Below are 17,714 nucleotides of genomic sequence, written 5' to 3' on the forward strand. Positions count from 1 at the left end.
ATGCATAGGCCTATTTCTATTGCAGCCGTATCGTATTGAAGGCGTATCGTGAGGCACCATGAAGCCAAGCGCCAATCTTCCGCGGCATCGAGGGATGGATGGCCGCTCCCTTGCGGTAGCGATCGCTGAACACCTGTGATGCCAAGGCCCACAAGTGTAGCAGATAATCCACGGTTTCGAATGAATGCAGGGGCCGAATTGCGCGGGCCGGTTTGAAGAAATTGGTCCGTGCGCGGCTGTTGGGGCCATAGAGTTAGTAGAACAACTCTAGAGGAAAAGCTGGGCCGGAAAAGTGGGAACCTCTAGGGCGCCGCCCTGTTGCTACTGGTCAATGTGGCCAGCGCAATTACTATCGAAAAAGCTGAAAACAAGTACAGGTAACCGTATGCTTTGTCACCTAAAAACGCATACCTGAGGTTTTATGAAGGTGGTGGGTTAATATTAAGTTTACAGAAAGCGATCACTAAGTCCATGACTTATGTAAATCACGAACTACGCATTCATTTAATAAAGGATGACGCGAATTTCGGTTTCGAATCTCTTTTTTGGATGCGTAGTAGTTTCGTACAGTTTAGGTTTGACATGCGATCGCGCGTCGACATCGGACGCTATGGCACACTCGTGCCTTCTGTGCCACCGAAGCCCCGAAGTGCTCTGGCATATACCTTCACATGTAAGTAAACGAATGTATCTCCTTGTTGAGAATATCACGCGAGTAGGCAGCTCTTGTGGGGCATCACAATCGTTTGAGAAGCGTCACAGTAGAGCATTTTTCTACATGCGGAGCGGCGTTTTTATTTGCAGGTTTCCCTTCAGTAGGAAATTGCTGGACAGGCGGACCAGCGCACCGGAATTGTACTGGCGAAGCCACAAGCAACTCAAAGAATCTGTTTAATTGTTGCACTTTGAACAATCATGCTTCTACAAAGGCCACAGCAGAAAAACAGCCTGATGCCGAGTATTTCTGTGCCACGAAGTAGTCAAGAGGCGAGTGCCTAATGCGGACGAAATCGAGTGCATCGAGACTTAGAACGACAGAAAGCTGAGCTAGTTGGTAAGGATTCATTATGCAAAACAGAGGTGAGGCGTGCAGACAGGACACAAGAGTAGAGAAGTGGGCGGCGCTCGTGTTGCATGCACATGTTTGCTTGTAAATACTCTATTCTTGTGTCCTGTCTGCACGCCTCACCTCCGTTTTGCATAACGAGTGTATCAACCCACATATTAATAGCGTAGGCGTTTTATTAACTGTGCAATATTTTCAACACTTCCTTGCATGCCATTTCATGTGGAATATCTTTTTTGGTCACAAATTTGTGCAGCGAATCTATTTGCATGATCGACTTCGGGCCTGTAGGTCCGTTCACTTGCACTTGATGCTGAGTCTTTTACATGTATCCATAAACTGCAGATATGCAAATCAGATCCCTGCGAGCATTTTCAAAATTCAGTTATTTTAGACAACAGGCACATATGCAATACTGACAATCTCAAATACCACTAAGCAGCTGGGACACATTTTTGTTGACCATACTCGCAGGTAAAATAAGTAGATTATGTGGACAGCTCCAGCTCATTTTCCTTAAATCAGTGTGTACAAGGGGTATGCAAAAATAATTTTTTTCTTTCGCACCGATTCTTTTGCTGTATAAGCAAGAGAACCCACCACGTTAGTGTAGCGTATCTTGTACATCACACTAATAAGTGCTTTAATTTACCAAGTGAGATGAGTTACTTTTATGGATCATTCAGTCATATCACACTGCAAGCTGCATTCATCAATCTTCAATTGGATTTCGCATGAAACATGTTTCCCTTTTATGCAGATATGCAATGGCAAGCCCTTCCGTGTGTTCCAAAGGTAAAATTTAAGCTCGAAATTAAATAAGACATTTCTAGTCAGAAACAAGCAAAAATGGTGAATGCAGAGTATCAGAAGCCCAAGGTACAGAAATTATGAGATGTGTCGAATGATTTTAAGGAAAGAATGGTATTTGAAGATGCAAGATTCTTTAGTGGAAATCAAGCAAGTCAGTATAGGTAGAATACTCTGAGAAATTATGCGAGTAATGGGATAGCACACAATGGGTCAGGAAATGCGTTATTTTTCTGAAAAACTAAAGCTGATGACTGTCATATCATGAGTCACTTTAGCATCATGAGACTGCTGTTTGATAAATTCAGAAACAAACCAAAAAGCAAGCCACGCAAAAATAAAAAAAAATATTTAATGATGCTCTCTCCACACTGGGATAAATAATAAGAAACGGATCACGTCTAATGTGGACATATCAGACACCTTGTGAAACACTAAAGGAAAAGTTCAGTTTCGAGCTATGGCACTTGCCACATAGATGTGGGGGGCCTTGCACCAATAGTAATAGTTACCACTGCATCTAGAAATTTAAAGCATTCATGCAGACAAGGATGATTCTTTATATTTTAGGCTACCACTTCAAATGCCTCCACTAAGTGTTACAATGCTGCACGCAGCCATACTAAGGATCTCACAGCAACACTTGCAGGTAAACAGCAAAAGCAGTCAAAGTGCTGGTGTATTCTGGACACTGTCTTTGAAAACTTTTAGGCAAGAACAGTGCAAGAAACAGACATAAGAACTGCATTTATTTCTATAATTCCCCATTTGAATGGCCTTTTCTTTTTCCTTCGACAATGCCTTGGCCTAGCCACAGCAGCTCCCTCATACAGGCTCCGCAAGCCAAGAGGCCGTGGAGGCAAATGCAGGTAAGAGGCAAGAAGCAATAGCACTGGTATCGACATTCATCTAATTTCTTTCTTTTTCTTTCGTTTAGACAGCCAGCACACCTCGAACAGCCACCTTGACTGCGGGTGTGTCACCCTAGTCGCCAAGGAAACATTTGAGGGAAAGCGACAGGCAATGTGAACAGCCACTTCTCCATGTAAACGATACTCTTTCTCTCGGATGACTCCTACGTTCGCCACGCCAGCACACTTGTGCACAAAGATGCCGCGGAGGCACGTGCAGGTCAGAGGCAAGAAGCAGTGGCACTGGTGTCGACATTCGCCCAATTTCTTTTTCTTACACTGAGGCAGCCAGCACACCTCGAACAGCCACCTTAACTGCGGGTGTGTTAGTAGATTGCTGTTGTACATATGCTCATAATAAACTTCAGTAAACTTGAACTTGATAATAAACTTGAAGGCAAATGGGACATTGATGCATTGTTTTTTTGAACATTTATTGTACACATACAATATATGTTATACTTTGCAGTGCTACAGAGCGTATTTTGAAGCTTCCCCCTATATTTTGCACCTTTAATTACGTATGTGTTGTGTGGCCCTCAATTCAGCTCATGTTGTAGCAGATGTTTTGTCTGTGTATCGCACATTGGCTTAAGCTCGTGATATCCACATACTTCTCTCACATATACAGTGTACATATACATATACACTGTAGTCCTCAGTGTTACAACAAAAAATGAAAGTAAACAATCCGATCGTGGAATTGTGTTTATTACAGTCATTCCTATGACAGTTACTGACAAGTTGACAACTTGAACTGGTCAATCCGTCCATAGCCTCCTCTATTTTTCAAAAATAAAGGAGGCTATGATCCATCATGGCAAGGAATTGTATGTATACATAAAAAAAAAGGGGGGGGGGCTATGTGTGTGTGTTTGTAGTGGGGGGTATAACAGGATTAGGGCGGTACGAAAAAAATGTACCAACACCATCCTCTAGACCCATTCCGTTAAGGTACCGTAACAAAGCGCATTAATATGATGTTCATACAACCAACTCTGATATTACTACACACGCCAGGCGACGCGAGCTACATTTGCCATGACGCATTCGCGACTGCACCGGATGCCCACCATATTATTCTCATTAATCGTGCTAACTGCACCGAGGTAAAAGAAAGATCATGGGCGCAGGTGCCTTTAAAGTATCTCGACCTTGCGAGGCACTGCTGCGCGTGCCAGGGGAGCTGTCCGTGCGAACACTCCCTGGCACACACCTGCCTCGGCGGCCCCAACCTACGTACCGTTCTGCTTCGAGCTTTGATCCCCCCACTGTCCCTTGGGTGCCCTGGACTTCCTGTGCCGCCTGCTTTATTATAATCTCAGGTGCTCTCCTGAGACTTCCGTTTGTCGGCTACATGTGCCCTACAGCTGGATCAGTACTTATAATAATAAAGAAATCCGATCTATCGTCGCTACGATAGATCGCGAAAGCGGCTTTTGCAACATACCGCGCCCGTGCGAAGAGAATTACGGAACACCAACGAAGAATCTGACCACAGCTTCGAGCTCGTAACCTCGTCGAGTACGTGACACTCCTGCAACAGGCATGACCGCTGAAAACCGCATACCGCCGGAAACTTCAACAGGATCATCCCTCGGTAGCATAACTGCCACCTGTACGGCCAACATGGACCACACCCACACCGTCCCGCAACATAGAATAAAGAAACAACTTATAAAGCCCAAACACACGGCTGCACGCACACAACACGACACTACTAGCGAGGCGCCATGCTGCTACGCTGCTACGGTTGCCGGATTAAAGCTGACTACTGTCACCAAGTCTAGCAAGCGTCTCAGGAGCTGGCAACCTCGGCGCGTAGCAACATGGCGGCGCTCTTGCGGTTCCCGATTTCCACGGAGGAAGGCACGGAGGAAGGAAACTAAGGAGAGGCCCTGACGTCACTCTTTGTGAAGCAAAAGTGAAGCCGGAATTTGGCGTTGCTCATGGCGATGCTCCGCCTTTTGGGCGACCCTCCTCTCTTGTTTACATCTTTCGCGAAACCACGCCGCGCTGCGCATGGTGTCGCGCGCGCTCGCGCAACATCTGGCAGAGCACGGTGCAGGTAACACAGCGCAACAAGACACGGTGACTAACGCAAACCCGCCCACTCAGCGCCTTTGCCACTGCCCGAAACCTACCAGAGCAACACGTGGGAGCGCTCAAAACCATAACAACGCCGCCATTGTGGCCCAAAAGGCGTGGCCATACAACAAAAAAAATAAAAAAGCAGCAAAAAAATGAGAACCTACTACGTCATTTCCGCCACACTTTTCTCCTAGCGCGCGGAGGGGGTAGGGCCTCTCCTTAGTTTCCTTCCTCCGTGCCGATTTCAATGCATGGGCCCTATGGGTAGCTTGTCCTCTAGAGTCAGTATAGTAACTCTATGGTTGGGGCCCAAGAGTATACGAGGCCGCAGGAGTAAGTGGCGCCCCCACGCGTAGCCTCGGCAACACCACATCCAACGTTATCTAGTAGCGGTGACCACATCGTCCTGACCGCGATGATCCTGGCGGTTTGAACCACGCGGCGCGGAAGAGAGTCCGCTTGCGTCCTGAAGGCGTACTCAGCCGACGAGGCCAACTTAGCACTCTTACATAGCCCCGAGGGTTCTTCACGAGTGACGTTCCATGTTATCTTTTCTTAACTGGATTGTGCTCGCACGACTAAACTTCACGTTAAGCACCGTTTTGCTGTACGAAATGTGCGTGTTGTCGCGGAAGCGGCTACCGAAACGCACCGAACAACTTGGAACGCTAAAAAAACACGGTTGCCGTTGACACTGACGGGTATGTTAGTAAAAAAATTCCATCAATATCGGCGGCAAGAAAGACTGCGTATGATACGACAAATTGTTTTGGAATTGCTTCTGTGGTTGCCGAATGAGAACGTTTCTACGCTTCGCGTACATTTCAGCAAGGAAGTCTGAGCGGGCCCTAAGCCAAAGCTTATTGATGGCATTGCTTTTACTCAACGCGAGAGTATAACTTTAAAAGACAACAGAAAACCCGCTACGAGGCGGTGCATTTCCTGCACTCGCATTGCAGATTAGTACATGGAGCTTTTTGTTTACTGCAGGGAAATCTTGGCCGGCAATTTTTAAAACGTACATTACGTAATTATGTGTAGTACATGGACTTGTCGATGATTCGGCATGGAAATTCGCGATAAATCTTGTTGCAGCTTCCTTTATTCTCAAATGCGGTTCATTTACCTTGCGACAAGGTTTATTTGGAGCAGTTCGGCGTTTTGCAATTACAGTTATTTCATATGATTGCGTACTGCCCTAGAGTCATTTTCATTCTTTTCTCTTTAGATCCGTTTCCCCATGATTCCTTGGAGGGGAAGAAAGCGGACCTTCTTTTGGTTAACCTCCCTGCCTTTCCGTGCGAGTCGCAAAATCTAGGTTATACACGGTAACATACCACCATGCTTTATCAGTATTTGAGTCATAAATATTTATGTTTATTTGGTGTGCTCGCAAGAAAACTCGGAAATGGCAGAAATTAGGCTGTAAATCAGCCTACGTGACTAACCAATTTAATCGCAGAGGAGCAGTGCCTTCTTTAGAAACGTAATAATCCAGTTAGTCATTTGAAGGCACAAGGATGACGTTTAGGCAAATCAAATAACTTCCCATCATTCTCACGCTGGACGCGTACAGCGCATAGTGGCATCTCGCTCAGATACTGGCGTCATATTTACTTCTAGCGTTCTTAGTGCAAAGTTCCACGGCTTAGCAGACGTCGCGGACGTAAAAATGCGGCATTGCGAATTCCGTGGAACTTGGTTGCAACGCAGTCGATAAGCTTTGTCGCAATGGTCGAGAACAACGAACTGACGAGGTGGACGACTTTAAAGCGGTCAATCATCCTCGGTAGACTGTCCGTCGACGCGCCGATATCTTAGTACGCCACGGGAGCTCTGACCTGCCTGGAAATAGCCCTCGAGTACTTCGACTATTATCGCCGAAAAAAAAAGAAAATGCGAAAAGAAAAGAAGCGGCAGTTCTTTAAGAGGCTGCGGGAAGCGTAAGTGGGGTACGCGCGCATAGTTGCAGAGTCAAGTCGGCGCATACATGTACTACGTCACTGGAAATGGCAATGCCCTCCATGTTGTCACGTTCGGCCCCCACGTACGGCCGTCGATACGCTGACTTCGTTACAAGATCTGCACTGCGTGCGCTTGCGAAATCCCGTGTAATTCCGAATTTGGCCTTCTTTCGTCGGCATCGGCACCTTTGGAGCCGTATCCACAAACGTGCCCTCCTTGCTGCCGCAAGTGGCCAAGGCCTCGTGTGACCTCAAGAATGTTGTATACTTAGACTTCTGGAGTGGAGCTGGCACTCCAAAAGTGAAGCAGTGAATCCGCGGTCACTGCCATCTTGCTATAGGCAAAAAAACAGAGTAGCCGTCATAGCACAGCGTGGCAAGTGCATTCGTCCTGCTTACTGATTGTGCGCAGTCGTAGCAGTGTTTATCTCACTGTGGCATGCTCTCCGAGGGTATCTCTATAGGTCATCGCTGCACCAGTCACGTAAAGCAGACGACCCTGGTATAACGTTCCCCCTGTAACCTAAGCTGTCGTTGTTTGCATTCTCACCATACGGCACCTTGTGACCTTCCAGATTACTCTCAATGCGCTTTAGCATCGTCGTCGATGACTTGAAGGCGTCGCACAAACATCTTAGCAACAATTCGTTCAGCCACCGACTCTTGCTGCCGCAAGTCACTGTGCGACTCCAGGTCGTGATGACGTCCGACCGTCCGTCGAATCTGACTTCTTTCAGTGCGAGGAATACGCGAAGAAAACACCAAGACTGAAAATACCCATTGCAACTTTGTAAGATAAATAGTATAGCGTTGATTTTCGGCGTCATCGTTCTGAAGAAAATATGGTGGTATTTAAATGATGACGTTGTGAGTCACACGGGTACATCTGAAGTTAGGTGAGGTGCGCCATAGGGGAGAGCTCATCATTAATTTTGACCACCTGAGGTTCGTTACCATGATAATACGGGTTCCTTCACATTCCACCCTCGTTGAAAGGCGGCCGTCATCGCCGGGATTCGAACGCGCGACCTTCTACTTTGCGGCAAGACTCCGAAGTCTCGGAGCCGCGGCAACGGGCTAGAAAGGGTGCGCTAACAACTCCGAGGCAGTTAAGCTGCGTACTTTCCACCTGGTGTGGGGTGCGCGTTCTTCGTGGCGGGGCTGTCAGTCGCGCCACGACCGTGACATTCGGAGGTGACGGCCAAAAAATGTGTCCCGAAATAAACGCCCCCGCGTTCTTTGACGAGGGAACCCCGTGCCATTTCCTCATCTCCTATATTTATCTATTTACAAACACTGTCGCCTTTCGCCCCGTGTATTGCAGGAATTGACGAAGAGACCCGAAAGCAAGAGCTTCGAGGGCAGCGGTTTCCTTGGAACCGTGCCTTGGAACGGCGTCCCCCATTCCATTCCAGGGTTCGCGCGCAACTGTCTGCGGAAACACATCGCGTGCCGCGGGAAGGGAAGGTGCCAGCATGCGACGCTGAGTTTCTTCGTTTACTGAATTTGCGTAACAATAACGTCTCGACAGTTGCCCGTTTGCTGCTGCACGTCGCAAGGTTAAAGGGATAGGTGCGTGCCACTGCCTCGGTCGCGTCTCTTTGTCCATTGTAGCGCCGCGCTTCTCGTGGGCAAGCAGCGGAGCGTGACAACTCTAAGACGCAGCTACGCTACCGTAGTTGTAGTACATGGGCAAATTGTGCATGGTCGTGCACACAGTAGGACATGCACGATCCAGTTGGCGGAGCTTGCTAAGGCAACCTGATTTAGTTTTGTGTACTTGCAAGTCTGGAAGGTGCCTGTCTGCCGGCTTTCCTGCACGCCTGGACCGCCTGCCTGCCTTCGTTACTTAGTTCGTTCGTTCGTTCGTTCGTTCGTTCGTTCGTTCGTTTGTTTGTTTGTTTGTTTGTTTGTTTGTTTGTTTGTTTGTTTGTTTGTTTGTTTGTTTGTTTGTTTGTTTGTTTGTTTGTTTGTTTGTTTGTTTGTTTGTTTGTTTGATTGTACTGTTAGCCCCAATGGAGGGTCATTGTAGTAGAGGAAACGCAGCAGTATTAATGGCAGCATCACACGGTCATCCAACAATTTGCGGTTTTCCGCGAGAAATTGTACTACAGGGTCTATTGGGCCTATACACGTCTAAAAAGTGGGCAGTAAAAGCACATTTCTGTCCATAATATGAGCTAGAACTCGCCGGCTCTAAGCCCCGCTCTCCGATGCCGACCGCCATATTGTCATGTCATGTGTGACATCATGTGCTGCATGGAACCGAGCCATCGTCTGCTACAAAATCAGCCACGGCACCACGTGAGGTAAGAACATAGCTGCTGTATGTTGCCGTATTTGCTCCAGATATCGCGTACCACGTCTTCGACACTGTCAACGTCGCGTAAAGGAGCAAGCGACGAATCTTTGAACAGCAAAAGTGATGGCGTTGTATATAGGCTGCGTAATTTGGTTTTGACCACATCGCCACCAGATCGAGTGGCGAAACATACAGCGTAGTGAACGCGGTCAACATAGATGGCAACATTGGTGTTGCGCAAATGGTGGTTATGCATTTCCGCATGGTTGAGTACTATAGTTTTATTTCATCATATTTCATGCACCCAGTGCTGCTTAGCCAGCCGTTCACGGAAGACGAATTTGGCGCTACTTTGCACAATGCAAACTGTTGTGCGCGTAGATTGTTTGCTGGCATGCATGGACATGTATTTCGGATCCGTACTCAACTAAACTACGATTTTTTTAAGCTACCGCCATTTTTTTTTTTTCAATTTTTTTTCCCCTCTGTAGTTGCGTGCGGCACGTGTAAACAAATACTCGCGCACGTGTGTCCGCGGCGCGAGTATTTTGCACCATGTGCGCGTTGGCTGAGCCTTTACTTGAACGTGCTTTACTGCACCCGATATCGGCAAAAAACAATAGCAAGGCTGATGTTTGGCCGGGACACTGTCTGCTGGGTGGGTCGGTGGGCGAACATCGTGGACATCGCATCTGGCCGCAGCCTCAGCTTTTTCGCTTGTGTCCCAAACTCGGCGAGCACGCGCAAATCGTCGTTGTATAGCTGTCCGGCGTGAAGTGTTCCGACAACAAAATAAGAGCTCCAAAGTAGCGCCGGTCCTTCCTGCTCACATTCATCTACCAAGCCTTCCCCTTGACAAGCTCCTTGGGGAAGCTGAAGAACGGTACGGAGAACTCCTCGCTCCCTTCGCTCTGGCCCCCTACAAGCGCTATAATGACGCCGCGGTGGCTTTGTTTCAGCCGCTGCAAGTTGAACAGTTCCAATGGCAAGCTGAACAAAGCAGAAGTTTTACGCATGCGCGCACAGCTGAGACACGAATTCATCGCCGGAATATGCATGCTCGCTCGGCAAGCATGCAGCTTGTGACGTCACGGCTCGCGAGCATGCCAGTGTTGCTCGACTGTTACGTCGTTCGAGTGTAACACAAACAATTCAATTACAAATTACGCTCTGGTTCAAATGCGCTAAAATTTTGCCAACGTGTTCTTCAACGCACAATGATTACCTCACACAATATAGATTATGATGGAAACCCAGGTGAAAATTTCCAACTGGGAATGCAACTGGTTCCAGTTCAACTGGTTTATGGAACAATTCCCAGTTGGTCCCCATTGCAACTGGTCCCAGTTGATCCCCGTTGCAACTGGTCCCAGTTGATCCCCATTGCAACTGGTCCCAGTTGGTCCCCATTGCAACTGGTCCCAGTTGGTTCCCATTGCAACTGGTCCCAGTTGGCCCCTTTGCAACTGGTCCCAGTTGGTCCACATCGGAGCAGGTTCCAGTTCCTATTGCAACTGGCATCGATTGTGCAACAGGGATAGTGAGCCATGGCCAGCAGGAACCACTGGTAAACGTTTACATACTGGGATTCAAGCTGGCCATAGCTTGTTTGCTTTTTGTGGTTGCCATCGTGTGTCGCAAAGAACCAGCCGGTTCAGTGAACTTTACGCAGCCAAAGCAGCTTGGTGTTGAAATTTGACATTTATTAGAACACTTGAGCTTGTGTTTAGCGATGAAACGTCTTGAATGCTCCCTTGATGACCTTGCACACGTTTACACATTTCGTAACTCTTGCACATCACCATCTGAAAGAAATATTTATATGCATTCAGTAAAAAGGCAACCACTTCATACAAGCAATTCTACTTATACATCATACAGACGTGTATCAGTAGTGTATGCGCTTCTTTTACACGTTAGGCTGAGCTACAGGTGCGCGCCAGTATACGCTTAATACTTCTATGTGCTATTCAAAGCACAAGCCTTGCACGACACTGGTTCGTATTGACACGTTAACTTTTCTCGGTAACTGCACTCACCCAGTGACCACTTAAGTTTATCGCTCTGCGCAAGGCGCACCTGCATGGCTGTAACTTACTCGAATGTTATCGTTGATTCTATTTGTTGTACTGTATATATGTTATCGCCTAACCTAGGGTAATCAGATTGTATGCGCGACACGAATTGTGTAGTACTTTCTGGAAGTAATGCGGGCACCATCGTTTACGCCAGAACCTTCGACAAGTTATATGAAAAAAACAAAAAACCCTACGCGTTTGACTCGGGCTCAAAAACAAGCACCAAGCTCGCAAGCATTGATGTGTCATGCAAACGTCACGTAGTAGAACACTCGAGTCAACGACAATGTACTGCAGTATTGACACCTTTGTGATAAAGAACCACTTGCACTAGAAACATAAATAAGTTCAATATATAATTACCTCCAAATGGCAGAATCAGGAGCAGGGAAAAGTGCGCACGTCATTCCACACACGATGGGTCCACAAAGCCGCGTAGTCGGTGTTAAAAGCAGGTGCCATCCATTGGCCTGTAATCATGCCGTCTTCCAAGGGTGAAAATGTCCAACACTAATACTACTTAAATGAGGTTACGCAGGCAATGACACCACAGGTTCCTCTAGAAAAATCTTCACAACCGCGCACGCTTCGCTCCATGCCTCGCTCGAACAGCTCGCTGTTAATATGGCTGCCGAACTACGCCGTCACGTTTCCACAGTTTCGTATTTGTGAAGTTTCTCGCTATTAATAAATAATACGCTATCTATGTGAGGTAACAATTTTATTTCACTTTTATTTGACATAATTTAAATTTCTTGCTATATGATTATTATTGTTTGAGCCATAGAGGTTTCAGCCGATCATGAGAAGATACGCAACTAAAATGTTTTTCTTTTCAACATGGCGGTTGTTGTGGTCATGGTAGAGCACGGTCGGTGTAAGCATCATAATATGATAATATTCTTTCACCGTGTGGAAGAGTGTACTAGTCTAACCATGGGACGCGTAGTAAGCGTGCTTTGTGTAGCTCTATGCGCTGCGGAGCATTTTCTTTTTTTTTTTTTCTTTTCTCGTAGGGAAGTAACCGCCGTGCTGCAAACACCAGTTGTTTCCACCAAATGCCATACAGCTCACTAGCGCTTAGCTAGGCAACAACGTCAGTGGCACAAAGTTGGTGCAACACTACAATAGCACCGCGGTGTCGGTCAGGCACGCAGCGGTAACGTCATGAGACGAACCAATATGCCTCTGTGGACAGCTAAAGATTAGGGCCAACATTCACAAATTTAGTGCGCTGAAACTAAAGCACGCGTACGTGTCAAGGCAATGTGCTCCACATTTACGCAACAGGATCCTGCACGATTCAGTTATCCATATATATAAATCGTGTGTCGGTTAAAATCCATCTCTAATGTACCCCTCGTTGCAGCATTATATCGCTTAACTTTTTTATGTTAACAGTTGTACGAGTACAGATCCCAACTACTAGCAGTTGCTACTATACAACTGGTCAAAGTTCCAGTTGGAATCCAAATGGAACCACTTGCTTCCAGTACAGCTGGTTCAGGTTCCAGTTGGATCCCAACTGGGACCATTTGCTTCCAGTACAACTGGTAATGGTTCCAGTTGCGTTCCAGTTGCATCCCAACTGGGACCATTTGCTTCCAGTACAACTGGAGATGATTCCAGTTGGATCCCAACTGGAACCAGTTGCATCCCAGTTGGTTTCTAACTGGGACCAGTTGACCTGTAACTGGGACCAGTTGGTTTCCTACTGGAACCAGTTGGTCCCAGTCAATACCAGTTGGAACCAGTTGGATTCCAGTTGAATATTTTCACCTGGGAACTTGGTTGTTATGCCTCCTTTAAGAGACGACAATGACTTCTTGTGCACCATTTCATAACCAACAACAGGTTGCATTCACGACGTTTCACATCTGATATAAACTAACGCAAAACAAAGCAATCGGCGAGCACTGCTGAGTGTAATTGAAGGAACATTGGAAAAAAAAACATTTTTGACAAAATAAATAAATGAGCAATGCATTAATGTAAGAGGAGCTAACTAAAACAATCGGGAAAAATCTTACATTCTCTAATTGCTCTTGGGAAGAAAAACTATACTTTTCCAAAAAAGCATCATTTCGTTAATTTTACATTGATTATAAATAATGAGAGCAAAAAATGAAATTTTTTATCTGGACAAAAATTAACTTTAATTCTAACGCAGGAAAGTTTGCGAGTCAACGCAGTTCAGTAGTCAATAGTCGGTAAACTTTCTCTAAGCTATGGAGATTAGCAAACAGTTTTAGAACTGCGCAAACAAAAACAAACGACCACAGAGAGAGAGCTCACAAGGACAGGCTCAGTCCTTGTGTGCTCTCTCTCTCTCTCTCTCTCTCTCTCTCTGTGTGGTCGTTTGCTTGCGCAGTTGCAAAACTTTTTGCTAATATGCACCAACTCACCCAACAAGAAGTTCTTCTAAGCTACCTATCGAGATTTCTTGAAGTGTGATGAACGCTAACGGCTACATTAGCGTATTTCAATGTAGCTCTTATATGGGTCTTTCATGCCAAGCATTTTATTTCAGGGGTTGCACTGCGCAAGTTGCACCTCAGGCTGTATTGAGCTCTGTTTGCGCTCTTGCGTACAGTAGCTACGCACACCGTCTATATGAAAGAGCAAGTGTCTTGCGCTCCGCGTCGGCTGTTTACGGCGTCGCAACGACGAGGAAGGGCCCGACAGCTGCCAGAGCCAGCAGTCGGCGGCCAGAAGAAGCACGAGCGCCAAGACATGGCCTCCGAGATTTACCCCCGCGCGCGTGAAACGCGCGCGCCGCGGTGGATCTCGGAGGCCATGGCCAAGATACGGCTACACTGGAGTAAACACAGCTCGAGGGGGCCCCTATAGTCCTCGCTTGCATTTGTCAAGTTTGTCACAGTCGGCTCGCGAACGGTGCGATCAGCGGCCGCTGCTGATTACAGGCCACGTGCTGACGTGCTCAGTTTCTAAAAGGTGCGTTGCGTAGTCTTCATCAACAAGAAAGGGCACACGCGAACTTAAAAGAAAGGAAAGCGGCGATCACTCGTGATGCAGGGTTCAAATCTATAGGAACTTGGCACATACGATAGGTTTTTCCTGCGGATGTGTTTAATCTCATTGTACACTTTCATCGAGGGCATGTGTGTTTAGCCCGTTACGGGCATTTGGACAAACTTAGGTGTCCCATTTCATGTTGATGACGGCTGTAGATGCGTGTTTCACAAGGTCTTAAGTGCAAACTAAACCTAAGTATTTCTATTCCCCTACCTCTTAAAATTCAGTACCACCAATACTGTAATTATAGCTATGAACGACTTTTCGTCTAGACACCCTCATAGTAAATGATTTTGATCGGCTGAGCATATCCAGCTTTCCTGGACACGTACCAACTAGCGCCCCAAGCGGCCCCGGCACGAAGCTAGCGCGTTTTCAATGGAACGAGCGGGTTTTTCGCGAATAACAAAAGCTGCAGGTGGATTATCAAAAAACGCAGGTGACAGACGTGTTCTGGAAGACAATCCACACGAGCCAAATGCAGTGATCACTCTATGGCACGTAAGAATTTTGTTCCCACAGCGGTTAAAGATTTAGCAATGGAAGCCTATGGAAACGACGAAAATTTGTACTCCATTTTCGAGGCAAGAACTATGGCTGTGATTACACTACGGCTTCTATCGTAATACGCAGTGCAGCGTATGTAGTCCGGAGACTCAGCTTTCGATTGATGCTTAGCTCGACTCTCCACACATGGCGTAACACTGTTCCCAAAAGCGTTTTTTGTAACACTGTCGTGAAAATTCATGTGGTATCTATAAAAAGATGTTCGTACCACTTCGCGAACCTTCGGAAGCCGTGGCCGAGCGGTAGAATTGCGCGCACCTTTAGTCACGCTTCGCGGTGGCCGCGGTTCGATTCTCGCTCCGGACTTTTTCTTTAGCCGCATAGGACCTAGTTTTGTAGTCTCTCACTAGATGGCGGAAACACAAAGCCCAGCATTTGCTTTTGGTTCTGGTTTTTCAGCGGCGCAGTTTTTTTTTTTTATAGCCACAGAGGACTTAGTTTTATAGTCTCCCACCAGATGGAAAAAACACAAAACTCATGATTTGCTATCGGTTCTGGTTTTCCAGTCGTTCTCTTGAAATATTATGTTTTCTATTTTTCCTTCCTAAAACACAGAAATGTCGTGTTCATTTGTTAAGTCGTCGCATTTATGAAGGTTTTATTCATTGGACATCATAACTAGAAGCTTGCGCAAAGCTTTGTGCTATGCAAAAAAAAATTTCGTGCTTTGTAGCGTGGAACCTGGGAGAACAAAATGGCCATTCTTATTGCGTCCTTCTGGAAGGTGCGTTTTCTTCGACTTTCCCCTGTCCTTAATGGCACATACTCCGAACGAATGAGGTCCACCTGGGCCACAATGCCACCCGGTGGCCAGTGCCATTCCTATGCAACATTCGTGCGGAACAAAGTGTCTGCTAAGCTGAGTCGCTGCCCGAACGTTAATTATTTCTAAAGATTCATCCAATTAAGAAATGCACCAAATAGGAGAAGATGTGCAGCGTGTGGATTAATAGCTGCTGGTAATGTGTTCCCTACAGCCAAGTGGTATGAATCCGTAAGTGTGCCCGTAAAAAAATAATTTGAATAAATGTCCCGTGCTGTGTCTGCCCCGGTCGCTCTACAGAGAAGCTAGCTTGGCTAGCCGTCAGTATTTAGGATCAACATATGGCGTCGCTCGTTCGGTGCAGTTGCTTTTAATGTGAAGCATTCTTTGGTGAGTTCCCCAGTGATCTGGTAGCAAAATCGTGCGAAATCGTGTCTGTAACGCCAAAAAACTTGACGAATTTCTCAGATGAATACATACGTCTTTATAAAAAGCGGTGGGGTGGCCAACTTGAAATTGGACGTGGCGTCAGCATAAATTTGGCCGTGATGCAGGGATTGGTCAAGTTGAATGTGGTAGTGATATGGGATTTGCCCAACATAAATTTGGGGTGAAATGGTAGTGAGCCAAGCTGAATTTGAGGCTGATATGGGGGTCGCTCAACCTAAATTTGAGGTGATATAGGGGTGGGTAAACCTAAGTTTGGGGGAATATGGGGGGTGGGCCATCCTGGATTTGGGGAGAATACGGGGGTGGGAGAACTTAAATTTGGGAGGGATATGGAGGGGTGGGCCACCCTAACCATGGGGCTGATATGGGGCTGGGCGAAGCTGAATCGGGGGTGATACGGGGGTGAGATAACCTAAATGTGGGAGTGATTTGCGGTGGGCCATCCTAAATTTGAGGTGATAGAGGGGTGGGCTAGGCTAAGTTTGGGGCTGATATGGGGGTGGGCGAACCTGGATTTCGGGATGACATGGGGACAGGCTAACCTAACCATGGGGGTGATGCGCGGCTGGGCCAAGCTGAATTGGAGGGTGATATATGGGTGGACTAACCTTAGTTGGTGGGCGATTTGCGGTGGGCCATCCTAAATTTGATGTGATCGAGGGGTGGGCCAGCGTTAGTTTGGGGCGGATATGGGGGTGGGCCAACCTCGAGTTGCAGGTGGTATTGGAGTGGGCCAACCTAAATTTGGTGGTGTTGTGGAGGCGGGCCAATCTGTATTTGGGGGTGATATGGGATTGATCCTACCTAAATGTGGGAGCAATCTCGGGGTCGGCCAATCTGAATTTGGGGGCGATATGGGGGTGGGCCAACCTAAATTTTGGGGTGAGTCGGCTCGAAATTTGGAGGATGATTTATGGAAATTCGTCTGTGGACCAACTTGAAAATTAGGGGTGGCCCAATTGAAATTCGGGGTTGAGCCAACTTGAAGTTCAAGGCTGGGCAAAAAGAAAATCGGGCGTGGCCGACTTTAAACTTGAGGGTGGGCCAATTTAAATTTGAGGGTGTGCCAACTTGAAATTTGGGGATGGGCCTACTTAATGTTTGGGATGGGCCAAATGAAAGTTGGGGGCCTGTTTACGAATAGTTAGACAACACCAGTGGTGTTTCTGCATATTTTTCATCATCGCAAAGTACGTATATCAATAATTGTTACCTATATCGCTCAAGGTGAGCTACCACTCGAGCTTTCCCAGCCCACTGAGCTAATGATGTCACGGGAGTGCTCTCATCGTAACGACTGCGACGTTCAATGTGCTGATCCACAAAAACAAATCGCAGACCGAGCTAACCATTTTCACACCAATGACACCGCTAACACTACTCGCTCGTGCTAGACGCAACACAAGCTTACAACGATCATAATTCAACTTTCAATCACACCTAGTCGACACGTTCTCAGTGCAGAATTTCGTCAATCATCTGAATAGAAACCATGCTGAATGTTTTACTGTTATGTTGGGCCGTTTTTTCGAAAGCCTTCTCCCACAAAGACAATACATTTTTGAGATTGACGAGGCAAGCTAGTACATAACTCATACGAAGCAAACGTATAAAGGGTTATAGTGATTTCTCAAAAAATATGTTAGGTAAATAAGATTTCAGATAGTATTATTTCG

At 46.7% G+C, this 17,714-nt stretch overlaps 2 long non-coding RNA genes across 3 annotated transcripts; one reads left to right on the forward strand and one right to left on the reverse strand.

The window, feature by feature from the left end:
- The first annotated feature begins 1,091 nt into the window (after positions 1-1,091).
- Positions 1,092-3,194, forward strand: LOC140213234 (uncharacterized). 2 transcript variants are annotated; one of them, XR_011890178.1, is made up of 3 exons: positions 1,699-1,861; positions 2,688-2,745; positions 2,814-3,194. It is a non-coding gene; the product is annotated as an uncharacterized lncRNA (long non-coding RNA). The 2 variants fall into 2 exon arrangements; XR_011890177.1 differs by having other exon boundaries at positions 1,092-2,745.
- Positions 3,195-10,826: 7,632 nt separating this feature from the next.
- Positions 10,827-13,001, reverse strand: LOC140213235 (uncharacterized). The gene is made up of 2 exons (XR_011890179.1): positions 11,586-13,001; positions 10,827-10,949 (listed from the first exon to the last, which is right to left on the reverse strand). It is a non-coding gene; the product is annotated as an uncharacterized lncRNA (long non-coding RNA).
- Between the last annotated feature and the right edge of the window lie 4,713 nt (positions 13,002-17,714).

The sequence above is a fragment of the Dermacentor andersoni genome, chromosome 9 (assembly GCF_023375885.2).
Source record: "Dermacentor andersoni chromosome 9, qqDerAnde1_hic_scaffold, whole genome shotgun sequence".
In the NCBI taxonomy this organism is placed as follows: domain Eukaryota; kingdom Metazoa; phylum Arthropoda; class Arachnida; order Ixodida; family Ixodidae; genus Dermacentor; species Dermacentor andersoni.